General features: G+C 43.5%; 1 protein-coding gene across 3 annotated transcripts in view; it reads left to right on the forward strand.

Annotated features, from left to right (window-relative positions):
• Positions 1-1,312: 1,312 nt before the first annotated feature.
• Scap (SREBF chaperone) overlaps positions 1,313-21,181 on the forward strand; it is a 65,844-nt gene continuing 45,975 nt past the window's right edge. The window contains exon 1 of one of the 3 annotated variants that reach the window (XM_057766443.1): positions 1,313-1,449. The gene's annotated coding sequence lies outside the window, so the exon portion shown is untranslated. Of the gene's footprint in view, positions 1,450-1,675; positions 1,885-21,181 lie in introns of those variants that run through there. The other 2 variants (XM_057766441.1, XM_057766442.1) reach the window with 2 other exon arrangements.

Raw genomic sequence — 21,181 nt, forward strand, 5'->3', positions numbered from 1 at the left:
GGTAACTTTTTCCAGCTCTGAGGTTTGAGCTCAAGGCCTCGACACCAGGCAAGTGCACTGAGCTGCTTCTCCACCTTTTCTTGCTGGGGGAGTAGGACTTAACCGTGTTCCCTGTGTCCTCAAACTAGTAGCCTTAGACTTCCGTTCCTCCTGCCTGCACCTCCTGAGGGCTGAGATCATAGGCGTGAGCTACCACACCCAGTCTATTTGGTGCTGGGGAGCAAACCTAGGACTTTGTGCTTGCTCGGCAGGCAGTCTTCCAACTGAGCTACGTCCCTACCGGAAACCTACCTGCCTTATAGAGTAACTCTTACTCCATAGTCTAACCCTAATGGAGGCTATAGTCCCAAAGACATTTGGGGCCAAAGACATTTGATTTTTTTTTTCTTTCGAGACAGCGTTTTTTCTATAGCTTTGGAGCCTGTCCTGGAACTTTCTCTGTAGACCAGGCTGGCCTTGAACTCACAGAGATCCGTCTGCCTCTGCCTCCCCTCCCGAGTGCTGGGATTAAAGGCATGCACCACCACTGCCCAGCAAGACATTTGTTCTTGATACTATTTTATTGGCACAATAAAAAGACTAGAAAGGGAGGCCAATCCCACAACTGGAAAGAAAATCTATTTTGATGTGAAGGGACTAAGAGACCACAAAAACAAAACAAAACAAAAAAACTTGCACAAGCTTAACTCAGCACTTGGCATAACTGTTTCGGTTATATTACCTGTTACACATGCAAGACGAACACCCATATCCTTCCACTTAATAAACACTGACCACACGTCATTTTAACAAAAATGGAATCATAATCCAGCTTGTTTGAGTCACCTTTCATTGTCAGTAAGTGCTCATTAAACATCCTTGATGTGGGAGGCTCCAGTACTCAGTTCACCAACTCCATGTATTTGCTACCTAATTCAGTTGTTTCTAATTCCCTGTTTTTTTGTTTTTCTTTTTGATGATGCTGTGGATCAAAACCAGGGTCCCCAGGGTCCGAGTCAATTGCTCTACCACTGAACCACACGCCCAGCCCCGCTTCTAATCCTCTATAAAGCATAGAACATGAGCCTCTCGTGCGTGTTCTTGGTAACTTTCCGGGAGCGTGCGGTCAAAATTCCTAAGGGACACTTGCCACCTTTTTCCATTTCCAGGCCCTGGGGAAGCTGCAGGTCTTCCTCCCGCGGTTGTGTGGCAGGGGACCGCCAGGGGGCGACCCCGAGCCGCTGGCAAAGCCAGATTACGCATGCGCACGCCGCGGGGAGCACGTGTGGAGGGCGGCGGAGCGGGAGGGGAAAGGTAGGAGTTGAGAGGTGAAGGGGCGGGGAGCTGCGCGGGCGCCGGGCGGCCGGGCGGGAGAGGGCGGGCTCCAAACACCGGACCGTGGGCCAGGAGCGCGCAGGCCGCGCTCCGCCGCTCTGCCGCCGCTGCCCGGGAGCTGCCTCGCCGCCACAGGTACCTCAGCGCGCGGCTCCACGGCGCGGCAGGGCCCCGGCTGCGGCCTCGCGCCGCTCGTGCCCGGGAGTTCCGGGATGGGGGCGAGCCCGGGCAGGGACGCGCGGGCGTGGGCGCTGTCCAGCAGCCCGAGGGCGGCTCCGGAGACCGCAGGCTGGCGCGGGGACCGGACGGTCGTCGCGCGTCCTCTTCCCGACCGCGCCCCCGCCCGGGCCGAGCTGCCCGGGTCGCACTGGATCTCAGGAACCTGCTTTGGGGTTGTCTGGGGTTTCCAGAGTGCGAGCTCGATAGCCCCTGTGACTCGGTCCTGCCTCTTTGCGAAGATCCGATAGCGAGGCAGGGTGTAGAGTCTTCGCTGGGCGTGCTCGGTTTCTGGTTTTCTTTATTGCTTAAACCTAAACTTTGCTCTCTCGTGTTGCTGGTGTTTACTTCCAGGTGGGTTTGTTGCATCAGGGTTATAATGCGATAGCGCTAGCTGCAGGGAGCTCTGGGTCTACGCTGCATCACAGAAAGTTGTGCAGATGGAGGCGATGAAGAGGGCAATGAGCCCCCGGGTGGGTGTAAGGGGGGGCGGTTCTGGCAGGAATCTTCGCTAGTTCTGCTCGTTTTTTTCATCTCTTATGGTGACAGAGCTGATGATTAAACGCTCTCTGGTGATCTTGCAATAATTTTTGTGAAGTCGACATAGGGACAGTCTTTAATGATATCTTCGTGTGCGTTTGTAGAGTTCGCTTATGCGGTGTGCTGCCATCTCAGGGTGTTGTTTGCTACAGATTGAAGCCTTTATTAGAGAGTCAGGATCAAGTGTGTCTAGTTAGTGCTGAATACGTTTTAGGTGCATGCTGAGTGATGCTTAATTGAAGATTGTATCTTTTTAAGTCTGTATCGTTGTATCTCAGATCTAAAGTGCTCTTTATATATTTGCAGCGTTTCTGCTTTGGCACGCAGTCTTTAGGAAATGACCAAAAGCATATTACAAGTATAAACGTTATTTCTATAGTTGTTATTTCGTTATTTGGGGATGTGGGACTAGGGCATTGGTCTACCACTGAGCAACACCTGTGACTGTTTGAGTTGGGCTTCGTTACCCAGTCTGACCACAGTTTCATCCTCCTGCCTCAGTTTCCTGAGTATGTGGGATAGCAGATGTGTGTGCCACTGCTCCTGCTCATCACTCTAAGTTGAAATGGAAGAACTGGATTTACTTGGAACTCATTTGTTGTTGAATACTCTCTCTTTTGCTACTGTGGCAAAAGAAAAAAGGAAGAAAAAGTACCTCTCCAGAGGGTTCTATGTGCTGTAGAGCCACTGGCTTGGGAATCCCCACCACCAATTTAGATTACTGTCCTGAAGCGGGTCAAAAACTTTATTCTTGCTGGGCGGTGGTGGCGCACGCCTTTAATCCCAGCACTCGGGAGGCAGAGGCAGGCGGATCTCTGTGAGTTCGAGGCCAACCTGGTCTAGAAGACCTAGTTCCAGGACAGGAACCAAAAAGCTACAGAGAAACCCTGTCTCGAAAATTTAAAAAAAAGCCAGGCGGTGGTGGCGCACGCCTTTAATCCCAGCACTCGGGAGGCAGAGGCAGGCGGATCTCTGTGAGTTCGAGGCCAACCTGGTCTAGAAGACCTAGTTCCAGGACAGGAACCAAAAAGCTACAGAGAAACCCTGTCTCGAAAATTTTAAAAAAAGCCAGGCGGTGGTGGCGCACGCCTTTAATCCCAGCACTTGGGAAGCAGAGGCAGGCGGATCTCTGAGTTCGAGACCAGCCTGGTCTACAAGAGCTAGTTCCAGGACAGGCTCCAAAACCACAGAGAAACCCTGTCTCGAAAAAAACAAAACAAAAAAAAAATTAAAAAAAAAACAACTTTATTCTTAGTTTCTGGCTAGAACACAGAACCATAAAAATTGTGATTTGCCTGACGTCATATGTAAGCTGCTTCACAGTCCAGTTGGGAAAAAAACCGTGCCTGTTGTACATATGTATTTAATGTGGGTGGTAAACTTTAGGGTACCCACAGTTCAGGATCACTTCAGATGAATGTGTCTCAGGGAGCCTAGGAGACTTGGGATCATGTGCTGTTTGCTCACGCTGCGTTATCCATTTGTTGGCTCTGACATGTCTGGTACATGTGGTTTCTGCTGTCTCTCCCACTGAGCCAGTTTCCAGCTTGTACACGGAGGATCAGGCCTTCAAACCACGTCTCTAGATGGCCACATGAGCTCCTGCCCCCGTAACTTACTATCATCCTGAGTTTGCTGAAGAAACAAGATCAGGTGACTTTTGCCACCTAAAGTGATACTTCTGAGGACTATTGAGTTTTTTGAGTGCTTGTGCTGTTGGGCACTGTGCTCGGGGCTCCTGTGTTAGCTTCTCAAGTCCTGTGTGAACAGATGGCATGATAGTGTTAGCTCTTTTCTGGGTGAATTTCAGGCAAGTTTTCTCCCTGGCCATGGGTCACTAGCCAGTTAGGGGTTAAGCTTGTGTGCAGACGTGTGTGACTGACCACAGTTGTGTTTTCCTGTTGCTGTACCCACTGACTTCACAGTCTCCCTGTTCATTGGGAAATGGGAGGTAACAGGAGGTGATGTGAGTGGCGGGAAGCAGCCCCTGTCGCGGAGTTGAATCTGAGCTGGCAGATTGCAGTAAGACGGGGCTCTCGTTTCATCATCTTCTCCACTCTACTTGCTATACTTTTCTCATTTTTAAAAATGTTTTAATTTGTGGAAAATAATACATAACATAAAATTTGCAATTTTAGTGATTAATGTAGTAGTTGGGAATATTAAATATACTCACAATACTGTATAGCTGTAATTACTATCCATTTCCAGAATTTTTAAAAATTCTACACAGAAACTGTCCTCACTAAACAGTCCCTTCATTTCCCTGTCTTCCAGTCCTGGCAAAGTGTTCCACTTTCTGTGAGCTTGCTTATGATAATTTCTGTCATCTGAAGGAAGTGTAAAGTATACATTTAGATTTTATTTTATATATATGAGTGTTTTAGTTGCGTGTGTGTATGTGTACCATATTTATGCCTGGTGTCTCCAGAGGTCAGAAGAGGGTGTCAGTATTCCTGGAACTGGAGTTAGGGATGGTTGGGAACAACTGTGTGGGTGCTGGAAACCAAGCCCTGACCCTCTGCGGGAACAAGGCCTTTCACTGCTGGCCATCTCTCCAGCCTCATGTAGTTCTCTTCTGTCTGCTTCCTTTCACCTTGTTTTCAGGGTTCATCATGTATTGTTTTTATGTCTCATTCCTTTTTCAGATTGAATTACATTACTTTGTATGTATATTCACATTTTTTTTTTTTTCCAAGACAGGGTTTCTCTGCATAGCCTGGGCTGTCCTGGAAATCACAGACCAGCCTGGATTTGAACCTGCCTGTTTCCCCAAGTGCTGGGATTAAAGGCAATGCTAAAGATCCACATTTTAAAAGAAATCTATTCATCTTTTAATGAACATTGGAGCTATTTCTACCTTTTGGTTATTGGCAATGATGATGTTAGGGACATGGTGCACAATTAATCATCTTCAGAAGACTGAGAATATTTAGTAATACCATTATACAGATATATCTTTGAATTCTTGCTTTTAGCTCCTTATATATTTTCTGCATGCCCACTTGGATATACAGTTGTCCCTCAGGATTTATAGAGGATTGAGTTCAGGATCCCCTTTAGGCACTAAAATCCATAGGTTTTTGACAGTTTTTCTATAAAATAGCATAAAATTCATATATGACCTGCCCAAATCCTTTCTTATACTTTAAATGATCTGTAGGCCATTTGTGTCATTTATCATAAAAGATATTTCAGCTCTTTGCACATTTTTAGATTTATTTATTTTTATGTATATGGATGGGTGTTTTGCCTGTATGTATGTTTGTGCACCACATACATGCAGTGCCCGAGGAGGCAGAGGTGTGTCAGAACCTTTGGAGCTGGATGTGAGTTGCCATGTGAGTTATTGGAAACAAACTGTGGTTTTTAGAAGAGTAGTCAGTGCTCTTAACTGCTGAGCCATGTCTCCACCTTCTAGACTTAACTTATGTTATTTTTAATTACATGTAGATGTTTGTGTCTGTGTGTGGGTCTGTTCTCATGAGTGCAGAGGCTCAAGGAATCTAAAAGCTGGAGTTGGAGTCACAGGTGTTTGTGAAGCGTCTGATGTGAGTCCTGGGGACTCAGCTCAGGTCCTCGGCAGAAGCAGTGCACATTTGTAATGACTGGAGAGCTCTCCTGCCGCTTTGTGTGTTTTAAATTGTGCTGAAGCCGGGCGGTGGTGGCGCACGCCTTTAATCCCAGCACTCGGGAGGCAGAGGCAGGCAGATCTCTGTGAGTTCGAGACCAGCCTGGTCTACAGAGCTAGTTCCAGGACAGGCTCCAAAGCCACAGAGAAACCCTGTCTCGAAAAACCAAAAAAAAAAAAAAAAAAAAAAAAAAAATTGTGCTAAGTTCTCTTGTTGGGTTATAAAACTTCTTAATATACTCTAGATGTTAATTCTTTGTCAGATAAACAATTTGCTGATACTTTCTCCCATTTTCTGGATGTTCTGTGTTCTTATAGAGCACCTGAGTTTGGTTACTGCACCCACCTAGTAGCTCATAACTGCCTATAACTCCAGCGTCAGGGAATCCAGTGCCCTCTTCTAGATTCCACAGGCACTGAATTCATGTGTACCCTCCCCTGTGTATTGACAGTTGTGTAAAGAAACAACATTTTGTTTTGATTTTTGATATAGGGTTTCTCTGTGTATCCCTGGCTGTTCTTGAACTCATTCTGTATGCCAGACTGATCTTGAATTCAGGGATCTGCCTGTTTTTACTTCCTGAGAGCTGGAATTAAAGGCCTCTACCAGCTGGGCGGTGGTGGTGCACAGCTTTAATCCCAGCACTCGGGAGGCAGAGGCAGGCGGATCTCTGGGAGTTCGAGGCCAGCCTGGTCTAGAAGAACTAGTTCCAGGACAGGCACCAAAGCTACAGAGAAACCCTGTCTCGAAAAACCAAAATAAATAAATAAATAAATAAATAAATAAATAAATAAATAAATAAATAAAAATAAAGGCCTCTACCACCATACTAAAGAAGCAAAAATCTTAAAAAAAGAAAAAAAAAGAAAAAAGAAACGAAGGCGCTTAAAGAGGGCTCAGAAAATAAAAACATTTGCCCCATGAATCCGGTGACCTGAGTTTGACCCCGAAATCCTCCTAAAGGTAAAGTGAGATAACTGACTGCACAGAGTTGTCCTCTGACCTGGGTGCCGTTGCATGCACACACCCCAGCCTACATCTTGTACACGTTCAACAATAGTTCACTAAAGTAAACTGGGCGGCGGTGGCGCACGCCTTTAATCTCAGCACTCGGGGCAGAGGCAGGTAGATCTCTGCGAGTTTGAGGCCAGCCTGCTCTACAAATCCAGTTCCAGGACAGCCAGAGCTGTTACACAGAGAAACCCTTTCTTGAAAAACAAACAAAACAAATTAAAGACAAGAATATACCTGATATTGATCTGGTTTTCCACACAGAGCGGTCCCTATGAACTCATTTGCAGCACCTCAATACTCATGTACATATTCTTTTTTTTTTTGGTTTTTCAAGACAGGGTTTCTCTGTAGCTTTGGAGCCTGTCCTGAACTAGCTCTAGTAGACCAGGCTGGCCTCGAACTCCCAGAGATCCACCTGCCTCTGCCTCCCGAGTGCTGGGATTAAAGGCGTGCACCACCACCTCCCAGCTCATGTACATATTCATATATTATATACACACATATGCAAGGATATATGATTGTATTTTACAATCATGTCATGTGGAATAGAACTAATTTTATTTTTGCCTTTTGACTTCAGATACCTAAGGAGAAGAGTGGGTGAGGAGGGGGAGAAGAATTTTCCCATTGTTTTGGTTGGTACCTTCAGTATGATATAACATAAAAGTGGCAAAAATGGACATCCTTGTTTTGATTTTGGGAAAAGGTTCAAGTCTTTGTTTCATTCACCTGCTGAATCTGACTTTTTTTTTTTTTTTGAGACAGGGTCTCATTATGTGTGTCCTGGAACTCCCTGTATAGACCAGACTAACCTTGAACTCCGAGACCTACCTGCCTCTGCTTCCTGAGTGCAGGGATTAAAGATATGCGCCACCAGGTTGGGCAGCTGGGCATTTTTCATATGTAGCTTTTATGTGTGTGTTGAGGAAGTTTCCTTCTGTTTCTAGTTAGTTTTTAATCAAGAGAGTATTGATTTTGACCTTTTTTTTTCCCTCTTGAGGCAGGGTTTCTCTTGTTTTGTTTTTTGTGTTTTTTTTTTTTTTTTTTTGAGGCAGCTCTGGCTGTCCTGGAACTAGCTTTGTAGACCAGTCTGTCCTTGGAGTCACAGAGATCCGCCTGCCTCTCTCTCCTGAGTGCTGGGGTTAAAGGCGTGCGCCACCACCACCTGGCTTGACACAGTTTTTTAATACTAGTTGAGATGATCATTGTGGTTTTTATGTGTTTGTTCTTTGGTGACTTCATACAAGTATGCAATGAATTTAGATCCTCTCAGTCCTCTTTCCCTCCAACTTCTCCTAGACTTCTTCCCACATCATCTTCCCAACTTCATGTTGTCCTCTCTTTTTTATGTAACTAAGTCAGGTGCTCGCTCGTGTGTAGGCCCGTCCTCTGGAGATGGGCAGTGGACCATGGGTCACATCCCCAATGAAAACTGCTCCTCTTACCCAAGCAGCCATCAACTGTCGGTAGCTCCTCTACCTCCACCACCTCTAGTGGTGGGGCCTATGGCACCCTTCCCTGTTGATGGAGTGCTTGATCTCATACAGATCTTATGTAGTCGGCCACAGCTGTGAGTTCATGAGTACAGTGGTCATGCCATGTCCAAAAGACCCTGTTTACCACAGTCTTCCTCAACCTCTGGCTCTTAGAATCTTTCCAGTCGTTCTTCCTCGACGTTCTCTGGATACTGTACTGGGCTGCAGTGTTGTTGAGATGCCCCATTTAGGATATAGCACTTCACAATCACTTATTATTTGTACTTAATTAATTTTTTGTTTGTTTTTTGAGGCAGGGTTTCACTGTGTAGCCCTGACTGATCTGAAACTCGCTCTTTAGACTAGTCAGCATCACCCATAATTTTTTCCTTAATCTTATTTTTTGTTATTTTGAGACAGAGTCACATAGAGTCCAGGATAGTTTTGAGATTGCTGTACAATAGAGGGTGACCTTGGACTTATGAGCTTCCTGCCTTTATCTCTCAAGAACTGACATCACAGGTGCTTGTTAATACATGGGATTTTATGTGATGGTGGTGGGTTTTGAATTCAGGGTTTCATACATACTAGGCAGGCACTCTGCTGAGTTGTATCCCCAGCTCTCTTCTGTTAATGTGGTATGTTATATTCTGTTTGTTGAACCAACCTTATATTCTGGAAATAAATCCTAGTTGGGTATCAGAAACAAATATTTTTTGCTTTTGTTTTTCAAGGCAGGTTTCTCTGTATACCCTTGCCTGTCTTGGAACTTACTGTGCAGACCAGGCTGGCCTCGAACTCAGAGATCTACCTGCTTCTGCCTCTCAAGTGCTGGGATTAAAGGTGTGTGCTAGCACCACTTGGCTGAGACAAATTTTTATTTTTATTATGTGTTTGATTTATGTGTACGTGTGGGCTTGTGTGTGGTATATGTATGTGTTCTTGTGCTGTGATTGTGGCGGCCTTAGGTTGATGTCAGGTATCTTCCTCTCTCATTCTTCTTACTATTTTATTTATTGGGCTGGAGAAATAGATCAATGGTTAAGATCACTTGTTCGTTCTTTCTTTCTTTCTTTCTTTCTTTCTTTCTTTCTTTCTTTCTTTCTTTCTTTCTTTCTTTCTTTCTTTCTTATTATGTATACAGTGTGTGTATGCCTGCAGGCCAGAAGAGGGCACCAGACCTCATTACAGATGGCTGTGAGCCACCATGTGGTTGCTGGGAATTGAACTCAGGACCTTTGGAAGAGCAGGCAATGCTCTTAACCACTGAGCCATCTTTCCAGCCCCAAGATCACTTGTTCTTGCAGAGGACACAGGTTCAATTCCCAGCACTCTGAGCCATTTCTCCAGCCCCCGAGTTTTCTGATTTCTAAGGGCGTCAGGCATGCTTATGATGAATGCATAGACATTCAAACAAAATACTCATACACATAAAATAATCTAATTTAAAAAACTCCAAAGATTTATTTATTATTTTATGTGTTTGTACCTGAGTGTATGTATTTCTGTAGTCCCATTAATATTACTTAAAAACAAATTCACCAGGTGATAGTGGCACACATACTTTTTTTTTTTTTTTTTTTTTTTTTGAGACAGGTTTCTTTGTAGCTTTGGAGGCCTGGCCTGGAACTTACTCTGTAGACCAGGCTGACTGGCTTCTAACTCACAAAGATCTGCCTGTCTGCCTCCTGAGTGCTGGGATTAAAGGCTTGTGCCACCACCGCCCAGCGTGGCACACATCTTTAATCCCAGCATTTGGTAGGCAAAGGCAGGTAGATCTCCAAATTTGAGGCCAATCTGGTTCCAGAGTTTCAGGACAGTCAGGACTACTCAGATAAACTATGTCTTGAAAAAAAAGATTAAAAACAAACAAAAAGTAAATTCACAGGCTGGAGAGATATCAGTTAAGAGTGCTTATTGCGGTTGGACTGGTGATAACACATTCCTTTAATCCCAGCACTCGGAGACAGAGGCAGGCAGATCCCTGTGATTTCGAGGCCAGTCTGGTCTACAGAATTCCAGAACAGTGAGGGCTGTTACACGGGGAAATCCTGTTTCACAAAAGCAAAAAACAAAACAGAACAAATAAACAAAAGACCAGAAAAAAAAGTTCTTATTCCTCTATCATGAGAACTAGAATTTGAAATTCAATTCTACATTGTAGGACCTTACAAACTGATATAATTGCAACTTCAAGGGATCCAATGTCCTCTTCTGACCTCTGCAGGCACTTCCCCCCCACACCCACATGACACCCTCACATAGACACCCTGAGACACCAACATACACATAAGCAATAAAAGTGAATCTTAAAAGTAGAGTCACAAGCCAGGTGATGTTTCTGTGCTGGGGAAATGGCCACTAGAAAGTAACAAATTATAGCTGCATTTGCATTTTGAGTTGTGTCTTCATAGTTAGCCCAACAGCACAGCACTCTGTTCCTAGTGTATAGAAGGGGAGTGGAGATAAAGCTCAGCAGTTAAGATGGCCACTGACTGTAGTTCCAGCTTGGGAAGACCAAGACAAGGCCAGGAAGAATGGCCGGGTTGGGTTTGATTAAGGGACCCTGACTCAATGAAGTAGAAAATTGATTATGGTTAGCAACTACAGACTTTCACATGCACACCCATTCACACGTGTAATACACACGTACAAGAGCATGTGTACACACATGAATATTACACACATGAAAAATGAAAAGAATACAGAAGGAGTAGGATGGAAACATGGGGGCAGATGGGCAAGAAAGAGTAGCAGGGATGGAGAGTCGGCTCTGGCAGATGTTAATGGAAGGAGCCACTCTACTCTGCAGCTGTTGTGTTGAGAGCTTTGAGGGCTCCGAGACTCTGGTCCCTAGAAAAAGGACCCCAGGTGAGCCGCCTCTTTGGGGCCTTCTGTGTCACTCTCCACTCACGGACAGCTCTTTGTCTCTTTGTATTCGTTGTGGTCAGAGCAGAACTGTCTTCCAGATAGCATTTATAGTAGGGAGTCTGGAAGTGCTAATGACAAAGATTCTCTCCTAGATGTTTTTGGTTGGGTTATATACGCTGTCTAGAGTCTTCATCAGAACACAGTACCAGCAGGAAATCAGGCAAGAGTGTGTCCTGATTGTCACACTAGCTAGCTGGTGTGACCTGATTGTGCTGGTACATGGCTAGCAGCAGGAGTGTGGTCCTGGCCTTGCTTTTGCCAGCACCTGCTGAGGCTGAGAACAGCTTCCTGGGTCAAGGGTTTTGTCTTGGCACGTAAGGGCTGGGCTTGGTGATTTTTCTAGCTTTAAGAATAGATTTTTTAGCCACGTTGGTGGCACAGGCCTTTAACGCTAGCACTCAGGCAAGCAGAGCTTTGTGAGTTCAAGGTCAACGCTAGTTCCTGGACAGCCAAGACTGTTCTGCAGAGAAACCCTGTCTCGTAAAACAAAGACACAAGCAAGCAAACAAAAAAAGCAAAAGCAAACCCCAAACAAAATAGATTCTTTGGGAGCTGGAGAAATGGTTCAGTGTTAAAGAGTCCTTGCTGCTCCTGTAGAGGACCCGGGTTCGGTTCTCAGCGTCCGAATCAGACATTTTACAACTACCCTCAACTCCTTTTTAGGGCATTGGACACCCTGCCTACTCCTTTGCTCCCTGGGCACTGAGTGCCTGTCTTCATATACATATGCAGATACACATATATATTTAAGTAAACATCTTAAAAATGAAATTAAAATGTTTTCTTTCCTCATATTAGCAGTGATGAATCAGTTCAGTCGTTTTACTAGTAAGTCATGACTCGGTCACAAATGTGTAAAAATAGACTATTTATTGATACTTGATTGTGAAGGTCATGTATATGGCTATGACAACCATCACAATTAGTTCTTCCTTACTGGAGGGGTTGCTGTGCCATCCCATCAACGTCAGACTGCGTCCTTTTAAGTGCTTGTGCCTCGGGTCTCTGAAATCCACTTTCATTCAGTAACTGAAATAAAAGGAAATTCCTTTCTGTTTTTAATACAGTTAGCTTGGTCTGCTGAAAATTCCTCTAGCATTTGGCTAATTTAATTTTGATAATTAGAGAAGCTAAGTTTTCTTCCCTAGGCATTACTACTTTGCAAAACAGCTTAAGCAAAAAGACAGCTTTCTTTCCCATTATGCTGAATTGTTTGCACTGGTGGACTAGTTTAACTCAGTGGACCTAGCTGCAATGACTTTCCACCCTGGTCCACGTGAGGCACCAGGTGCACGCAGGGAACACAGGGTAATTCAGCCATGACCTCCTTCCTCGAGGGATTGCAGTCAGTAAAGGGTGCTGAGGCTATCCAGATGAACACAGAGCTGTTCATCTCTGAGCACAGTCACAGAAGCCAGAAGGAGGCTGCTGCCCCTACAGGAAAGCTTCCTTCATTGTTTTTTAATTTTAACTGTGTTTTTTTTAAAGATTTATTTATTTTTATGTGCTTTGGTGTTTTGCCTGCATGCATGACTGTGTAAGGGTGTCAGATCCTGTAGAACTGGAGTTACAGACATTTGTGAGCTGCCATGTGGGTGCTGGGAATTGAACCCTGGTCTTCTGGAAGAGCAGCCTCTTAACCGCTGAGCCATCTCTCTTGCCCTTTTTATCATGTTCTATATGTGGTATACTTTGCCATATGTACTTGTGGGTCTGTTGGTGGAGTTCTTGTTATGTTACAGTAAGCTGAGTATTCATGAGTTAGTGCCACTTTTCACTACTTTATTATTTGGTGTGATATTTGGTAAATGTCGTTGTACATACCTACATGCAGACAAAACACTCACATAAAATTGAGTGAATCTTTTTTTTTTAAGATTTATTTATTATGAATACAACATTCTGCCTCCATGTATGCTAGAGAGAGCGCAAGATCTCATTACAGATGGTTGTGACCCACCATGTGGTTGCTGGGAATCGAACTCACGACTTGTGGAAGAGCAGCCAGTCCTCTTAACCACTGAGCCATCTCTCTAGCCCCAAATTGAGTGAATCTTAAAAAATGTTTAAAAAAATAAGTCCTTATGGTTTTTCTTGTTTTTTTTTTTTTTTTTTTTGTTGTTGTTGTTTTTTGAGACATGGTTTCCCTCTGTAGCTCTGGCTGGCCTGGAACTCACTCTGTTTACCAGACTGGCCTTGAACTCAGAGATGCACCTTCCTTCCGACTCCTGTGGGTATGCACCACCACTGCCAGGCTAAGTCCTATGTGTTTTTATTAGGCCTGTGCTGCATTTTTAGATTAATGTACGAAGAATGATTTCGAGATAGTGTTTCACTATGCAGTGCTGGCTGGCCTGGAACTCAGCATACACCAGGCTGGCCTCCATCCAGCTCATCAATTTGCTGAACTGGGACTCAAGGTGTGTACCACCACACCCAGTATGTGATGTTTTTCTGATACCCATCCTTACTGAGAGAGAACAGGTGATGACTTTTCTCTTTGTTCAAGTTATTTGTGTTCCTTGGATTTTGAAAGATCTTTAAGTATTTCTCAGATCTTTTTGTTTTGCTGTGTTAGTATTTTGAATTATTTACCTTTTCTGCTTATTCATGATAGACGTTAAGCCATTGCTATCTTTTGAAACTTTTCTGGTTGTTCTTGTGTGTGTGCACTCACATGAGCTACCATTGCTGTGTGCAGGGCAGAGGACCGTTTATCTCTTTCTGCCCAGTGAGTCCTGGACACCAGCTCAGGTCATCGGGCTGGTGGCAAGCTTCGTTACCCTGGCATGGATTTCATACATGTCTGTAGGAATACATCACTGATTTATGTGGTTCTTTTAGTAACGGTAAAAGATTTTCATGGCTTTTCTAGAGATATAGTAATATCTGCAAAAGTTAATTTCATCTTTCCTTTTCAGTTATATAACTAGGCATGGGTTAATTTTGTTTGCCAATTTGATTGGAATGAGACAGGCACCTAGATTAGTGAGACACCTGTTTGTTCTGTGAGCCTTATCTCCAGAGAGGATTAATTTGGGGCCACCCTGTTTATGCAGCTCCATTGAATAGACAGGACCCAAACTGAATAAAAGGAGGCAAAGGAGAAAGCCTGCTACTGCAGACATTTTTTCTCTCTCTCTGCTTCCTGGTCACCGTGATGAAGCTACATTGTCCCACCATTCTTTCTCTGCCATACCAGACTGGAGCCTCTGAACCTGATCCAAAATAAATCATCCTTTTAAGTTATTCATGTCAGTATTTCATCGCAGCAACAATGTCTAAGGGGAAAATTGGTCCCGGAGAAATGAGGTTGTTACTGTGACTACCACACCTTCTGGTTTTGAAGCCTTGGGAACTGGTATACAGGAACTGTACAGAGTTTGGAGAGCTGGGAATGGTGGCGCGCATCTTTGGTCCTAGAGGCAGGTAGATCTCTGAGTTTGAGGCCAGCCTGGTCTACATAGTGAGTTCTAGGACAGCTGGGGCTGTGTAGAGAGACTGTCTCAAAAACAAAATAGTTTAGAGCTGTGGGGCTAGGGAAGCCTTGCAGTGATGTTTACAGAATTTAGGTGATAGCCGGGCGGTGGTGGCGCACGCCTTTAATCCCAGCACTTGGGAGGCAGAGGCAGGCGGATCTCTGTGAGTTCGAGACCAACCTGGTCTACAAGAGCTAGTTCCAGGACAGGCTCCAAAACCACAGAGAAACCCTGTCTCGAAAAAACAAAAACAAACAAACAAACAAAAAAAAAGAATTTAGGTGATTCAGCTAGGAGCGCAGACGAGGATGTGGGAGCAGGAAAACAATCTACATTTTGATCAGGCCTGGTGCAGGTTTATAATCCCATCTCCTAAGTAGATTGAGGCAGGAGGATGACAAGTTCATTGCCTGCCTAGGTAACATACTGAGACAATCTAAGATTCTTTAAAAAGTAAACAGAGGACTGGGAATTGACTTAGTGGTCTAGGACCGTTCCACCCTGAGCACCAGAAGAAGGAAGAAAAATTATCTGTGTTTTGTCTGGGTCTGAGATTTTGTGTGAGGCTAAGTTAAGGATGATGGATTGGGTTGGGGGATGTAACTCAGCTTGTAGAATGCTTGCCTAGCATGCACAAAGTCCTAGATTTGATCCCTAATACTACATAAATGGAATATGGTGGCAAATGCCTGTCATTCCAGGAGTCGGGAGGTGGAGACAGGAGAATCAGAAAGTCAAGGTTATCCTCATAGGAAGTTTGGGGCTATATGAAACCCCATCTCAGAAAAAAAAGGTGAGGGAAGGTGAGGTTGATGGTGGTGGAAAAGGAGAGATGAGGTTGATGGTGGAGGAGAAGGGGGAGGTGAGGTTGATGGTGAAGGAGAAGTGGGAGGTGAGGTTGATGGTGAAGGAGAAGGGGGAGGTGAGGTTGATGGTGGAGGAGAAGGGGGAGGTGAGGTTGATGGTGGAGGAGAAGGGGGAGGTGAGGTTGATGGTGGAGGAGAAGGGGGAGGTGAGGTTGATGGTGGAGGAGAAGGGGGAGGTGAGGTTGGTGGAGGAGAAGAGAGTGTACGGATTATAGTAACCAGAATATATTATATCCATATATGAAATTGTCAGAGAAAAATATTAATTTTTTTTAAAGTGATAGAATTAATTTATCTGGTGAGGGACTTTCAAGCATTACAGCATTCAGCTGACATGGTTTATAGAGGCATATGGGCAGATAAAGCACTGCTCGAGGATTTGGAAAACTTGCAACATACCCAGAGAAAGAGCAGGAAAGCTTGGCTGCGAAAGCAATTAGGACTATTAAAGAAGCTAGTATAATACTTTACACCAAGGCAATAGGAAAGGCACATTGAGAGCATCTCAGAAATTGGCCAGATTCTACCCCTAGCATCCTGCTTCAAGCCAGTAAAGGTTTTAGCTCATTTGAGAGACTACTTTGAGAAGAGAGCGTTTGGATGCCCTACTGCACAGGATCTCCTAGAGGAGTCTTACCTGGGCTCAGTTATGCTGACACTCAGAGACCACTGCAGCCATGGTTCAAGGGACTCTAGCTAGTGTTTGAGTTGGCAGCCTCACATGGGACTACCCAGGTAAGGCAGTTTAATTTAATTTAATTTTATTTTTTTTAAAGATTAAGCATACAATGTACTGCTGGCAAGGAAGGCACCAGGTCTCATTACAGATGGTTGTGAGCCACCATGTGGTTGCTGGGAATTGAACTCGGGACCTCTGGAAGAGCAGCCAGTGCTCTTACCCTCTGAGCCATCTCTCCAGCCCCCAGGCGGTTTTAAAGGAATGCAGAATATAAGATTATGGAGCTTGTGGAGACTTCACCTAAAATCTTTTTTTCCTGGACTGGAGAGATGGCTCAGAGGTTAAGAGCATTGCCTCCTCTTCCAAAGGTCCTGAGTTCAATTCCCAGCAACCACATGGTGGCTCACAACCATCTGTAATGGGGTCTGATGCCCTCTTCTGGCCTGCAGCAAACACACAGACAGAATATTGTATACATAATAAATAAATAAATATTAAAAAATTTTATTTTTCCTTCAATTAATTTATTTAGTGTGTTTGTGCCATGGAAGTCAAAGGACAGTTTGTGGGAGTCAGCTCTCTCCTGTCACCATGTGGATCCTAGGGACTAAACTCAGGTCATTTGGCAGCAAGAGGCTTTGTCCACTGAATCATTGTGTCAGCGCCAACCTAAATTTTAAAGAAAAGCCTGAACCAGGCCTGTTGGCTTTTAATCCCAGCATTCAGGAGGCAGAGGCAGGCAGATTCTGAGTTTGAGTGGAAGCCTGGTCTACAGAGCGAGTTCAGGACAGCCAGGGCTAACAAGAGAAACCTTGTTTTAAGCAAGCAAGCAAACTTAAAACCCCCAAACAAAACAAAGCAACACAGGGAAAACCAAAAGACACACACACACACACACAAGAAAGTTTGAAAGACCAAGGAATGTATATCAGGGTCAAGATGTCCATGGGTAGCCTGTGGGAGTGCAGTGGATACAGCAGTGAGTGGAGCTAGAAATGCAGTGGAAACTACGGAAGTTGGAGATGCCAAGAACCTGAACCATCTCCCAAGGAAAGTCATGGGCAGGGAAAAGAGCCAGCCTGAGAGAGAGAAGTCATATGGGCTGAGCCAGCAAGATGGTAAAAGCAGGCTGTTCTTTAGAGCCGCATCACACTACCACACATCCTGGTTGCCAGGCATGAATATATAGGATTTGATATTTGGCACTTTTCTGTACCAGTTTTTACCTTTCAGAATGGATTTTTTGGGCTTGGAGGGATTGCTCAGCAGTTAAGAGTACTTCATGGCTTATTAACCTCATCTCCTACATGTCATGCTGCCTCTGCGTCTCCTGGTGACTCCGCTCTTCTTCCCAACATCCTCTCTGCCCTGAAAATCCCACCTAGCTATTTGCAGGACAGCTTTTTATTAAACTAATCCATAGTGACATATCTTTACAAAGTGTAACCAAATATCTCACGTTTTCTCCTTTTTGTCTAAATAACAAGGAAAGCATTTTAACTCAGACATAGTAAAACTATATACAATGAGAACAATTATCAAGTAAGAATTATATTTAAATGTCTAGTCCATTCGTATTTGGCAATTTCAAAGAAAACACCCCAATATTTATTCTATCTTGGTGAGCCCAAAGTTTTGTACCTAATTTACCTTCTATCAAAACAAAGAAAAAAATAAAACTTTAACTATCCAGCCCGGCGGTGGTGGCGCACGCCTTTAATCCCAGCACTCGGGAGGCAGAGGCAGGCGGATCTCTGTGAGTTCGAGACCAGCCTGGTCTACAGAGCTAGTTGCAGGACAGGCTCCAAAACCACAGAGAAACCCTGTCTCGAAAAACCAAAAAAAAAAAAAAAAAAAAAAAAAAAAAAACTTTAACTATCCAGTCTTCAACTCCATCAAAGACCTCAGAAGAATATAACATTACCTGAATAAACAAAGTACATTGCAAACAACTTCCAAAAATATAGAAATGACAGACATCTGGCTACTTGGACAATAACCCCAAATTCCTTTGCAGTGTTGGAGCATCCAGTCTTCGGCCTACAGGCCTAGAATATCTGGCAGACACTTCAATGAAGCAGAAATTTTGAAGGACTGTCTTACTTAATATTGGCAAAATCCAACATCTTTTTTTTGTATCCTGCTTGTATGGTTTGTACAGCATACTGTCTTCAGTCAAGGCAAGAGCAGTTTCTTACTCAAATGGCTAGCTTTGCCACATGGAAAGCAAGCTCCATATGGAGGTTCTTCAGTGTCATTCTTTTTTCTTTCTTTCTGAAGTAAATTGATGCTGCCAGGAACAGATGTGTCTCATTGTCATGAAAAGCTTTGTTATTAAACATCTTAAATGCCATATCCTATAGGTCTTTGAAATGTTTGAAGACCATTTATCTAAATATATCTGTTTAACCTTGAAAACATCCCTATTCTAACTACAAATTTGATTATTATAGATGACTACTAACTTGTATTTCTTTATTATCCTAAATAGCTTTCAAGGGCTGAAACTTTGCAGTACATTTTTAAATGAACTGCATAGGTACAGTATGTCAAATGAGTAGAAACATACACAGTATAACAAAAATAACCCTAAATTCATGTCAATATACAAAAATCCATACCAGTGTAAAATATTTGAGACTAGTGGTTGAGAGGCTGGATCACTGGGCCACCAGTTTTCATTGGTATCTGGTCCCCTTGCTCTGAAAACACACAAACTTTTATAGGTAACATACGTATCTGCAATAATACAAGTATAGACTGTGTGTTGTACACAAGCCAGCCAAAGATGGCTTTTCGTTTTCTGTTTGAGCAGGTAATATATATGTCACCTGCCTTGTAGTTTTTCTAGGTTTATTTCTTTATGTCTGCAGCCAGGATTTTCAAGGGATCTCCTCAATTCAAACCTGATCTCTTTAACCTTGAATGAATCCACAGCCTTTTATTTTCCATGGAAACAGAAGCATAACCTCTTCTCCGATGCAATGTATTTTTTGACTTCCATTTGGAAGTTAAGACCTTTTTAAAATTTATAGGTTGGTTTAATTAGCAGTTTCCATAATCCAGTGTCTCTCAGCAACTCTTGTTTGTTTATCAGCAAACAATTCAAAGACAGCACAGTAACATACAGGATCCAGACTCCCTGTGTATTTCCCATCTCTACCTGGCATATTCTTTTTTTTTATTACTTTCTTTAAAGACTTTACTCTATTATTTTAAAACTATTTATTTTTATCACTGTCTATGTCCTTTTTCTTTTTTTTCTTAAGTGTACACACATTGTTGAATACACTGTAACCTGTCTAGAGTTTTCCCTGTCTGAACCTACATTACTGAGTATCTGTGAGTATCTGTAACCTTTTCTGCCTGCATGAGTTTGTTTGTTTGTTTTTCGAGACAGGGTTTCTCCTGGCTTTGGAGCCTGTCCTGGAACTAGCTCTCGTAGACCAGGCTGACCTCGAACTCACAGAGATCCGCCTGCCTCTGCCTCCTGAGTGCTGGGATTAAAGGCGTGCGCCACCACCGCCCTGCTGAAAATCTTAAACTGCAGCCCAGTGCTGTTGTTTTACTCTTTGCTCTTTGGGGGCTTGCCACCACCTCCCAAGAAAATTAGAGATTTATTCTTAACTTATGACTGCTTGGCCCTATCTTGGCTTGTTTCTAACCAGCTTTTCTTAAATTATCCTGTCTACTTTTTGCCTCTGGGCTTTTCCTTTCTCTGTACTATATACCTTTCTTTTCTTCCTACTCCATGGCTGGCTGAGTAGCTGGGTGACTGGCCCCTGACATCCCCTCCTTTTTTCACTCCTCTATTTCTTGCTTCTATTTATTCTTTCTACCTGCCAGCTCCACCTATTTCTCTCTCCTGTCTAGCAATTGGCTATTCAGTTCTTTATTAGACTAATCAGGTGTTTTAGGCAGGCAAAGTAACACAGCTTTACAGAGTTAAACAAATGCAAAGCAAAAGAGTGCAATACATCTTTGCATCATTAAACAAATATTCCACAACGTAAACAAATGTAACACATCTTGAACTAATATTCACAGCAGTGAAGCTTAGCTTATGGTGAGCTGGTGACTCAAGCCCACTGGCTGGGGCTGGGAGATGTGTCTCTAAATTACTGCCTGCATGAAAGACTGTGAAATTAGTAACCCAGGTTTGGCTCCATTTTTGTGTGTTTGGAACTTTTTTTTTTAAGTTTTCTCAAGTCTTAAGTGGAAATATGTGACCATTGGGCACCATATGTAGGCAGGTTTTTCTGTTCCTTCAGCCAGCTCCCAAATCATGACACAGACTTATTATTAATTATGAAAGCTCAGCTGATAGACTGATAGCTTAGGCTTGTTTCAAACTAGCTTTTTAAAATTAATTTTTTTACAGTGTATCAAATATCTCACAACAGGTAGATTTGTAGTAACCAGTTTTTTGATAATCAATTTCATTATTGATTGATTTGGTTGATTTGCTCATTTACTTATACTTGTCCAGAAAGTTTTTGAGGCTTTGTTTCGTTTGAGACACTGTCTCATGTAACCCTGAGACTGACCTTGAACTCCTGATCCTCCTGCTTCCACCTCCCAGGTGCTGGGTGTAGAGGGAAGTTCTATCCCTCCCAGTCCCACAGCCATTCAGTCCCAGACTTATATTAATTATAATTATATTTTGACCTGTTTGACCTGTTGTTCAGGCTTATTACTTACTACCTCTTACAATTTAAATTAACCCATAATTTTAATTTATGTTTAGCCATATGGCTTGGTACTTTTTCTCAGTAAGGCATTCTCATCTTGCTTTCTCTGCATCTGGCTGGTGACCTACTCTCTGCTTTTCTTCTTCCCAGATTTCTCCTAGTCTGGTTGCCCTGCTTGTACTTCCTGCCTGGCTTCTGGCCAGTCAGTGTTTTATTAAACCAATATGAGTGACAAATCTTTGCAGTATATAAGAGCAGTATTCCACAACAACTGGGATTATAGGTCTTCATCACCCTGTCCCCTGTTTTTGTTTTGTTTGGAGGGGGGAGTGTTTGTTTTTATT

Source organism: Chionomys nivalis, chromosome 4, assembly GCF_950005125.1.
Source record: "Chionomys nivalis chromosome 4, mChiNiv1.1, whole genome shotgun sequence".
Classification (NCBI taxonomy): domain Eukaryota; kingdom Metazoa; phylum Chordata; class Mammalia; order Rodentia; family Cricetidae; genus Chionomys; species Chionomys nivalis.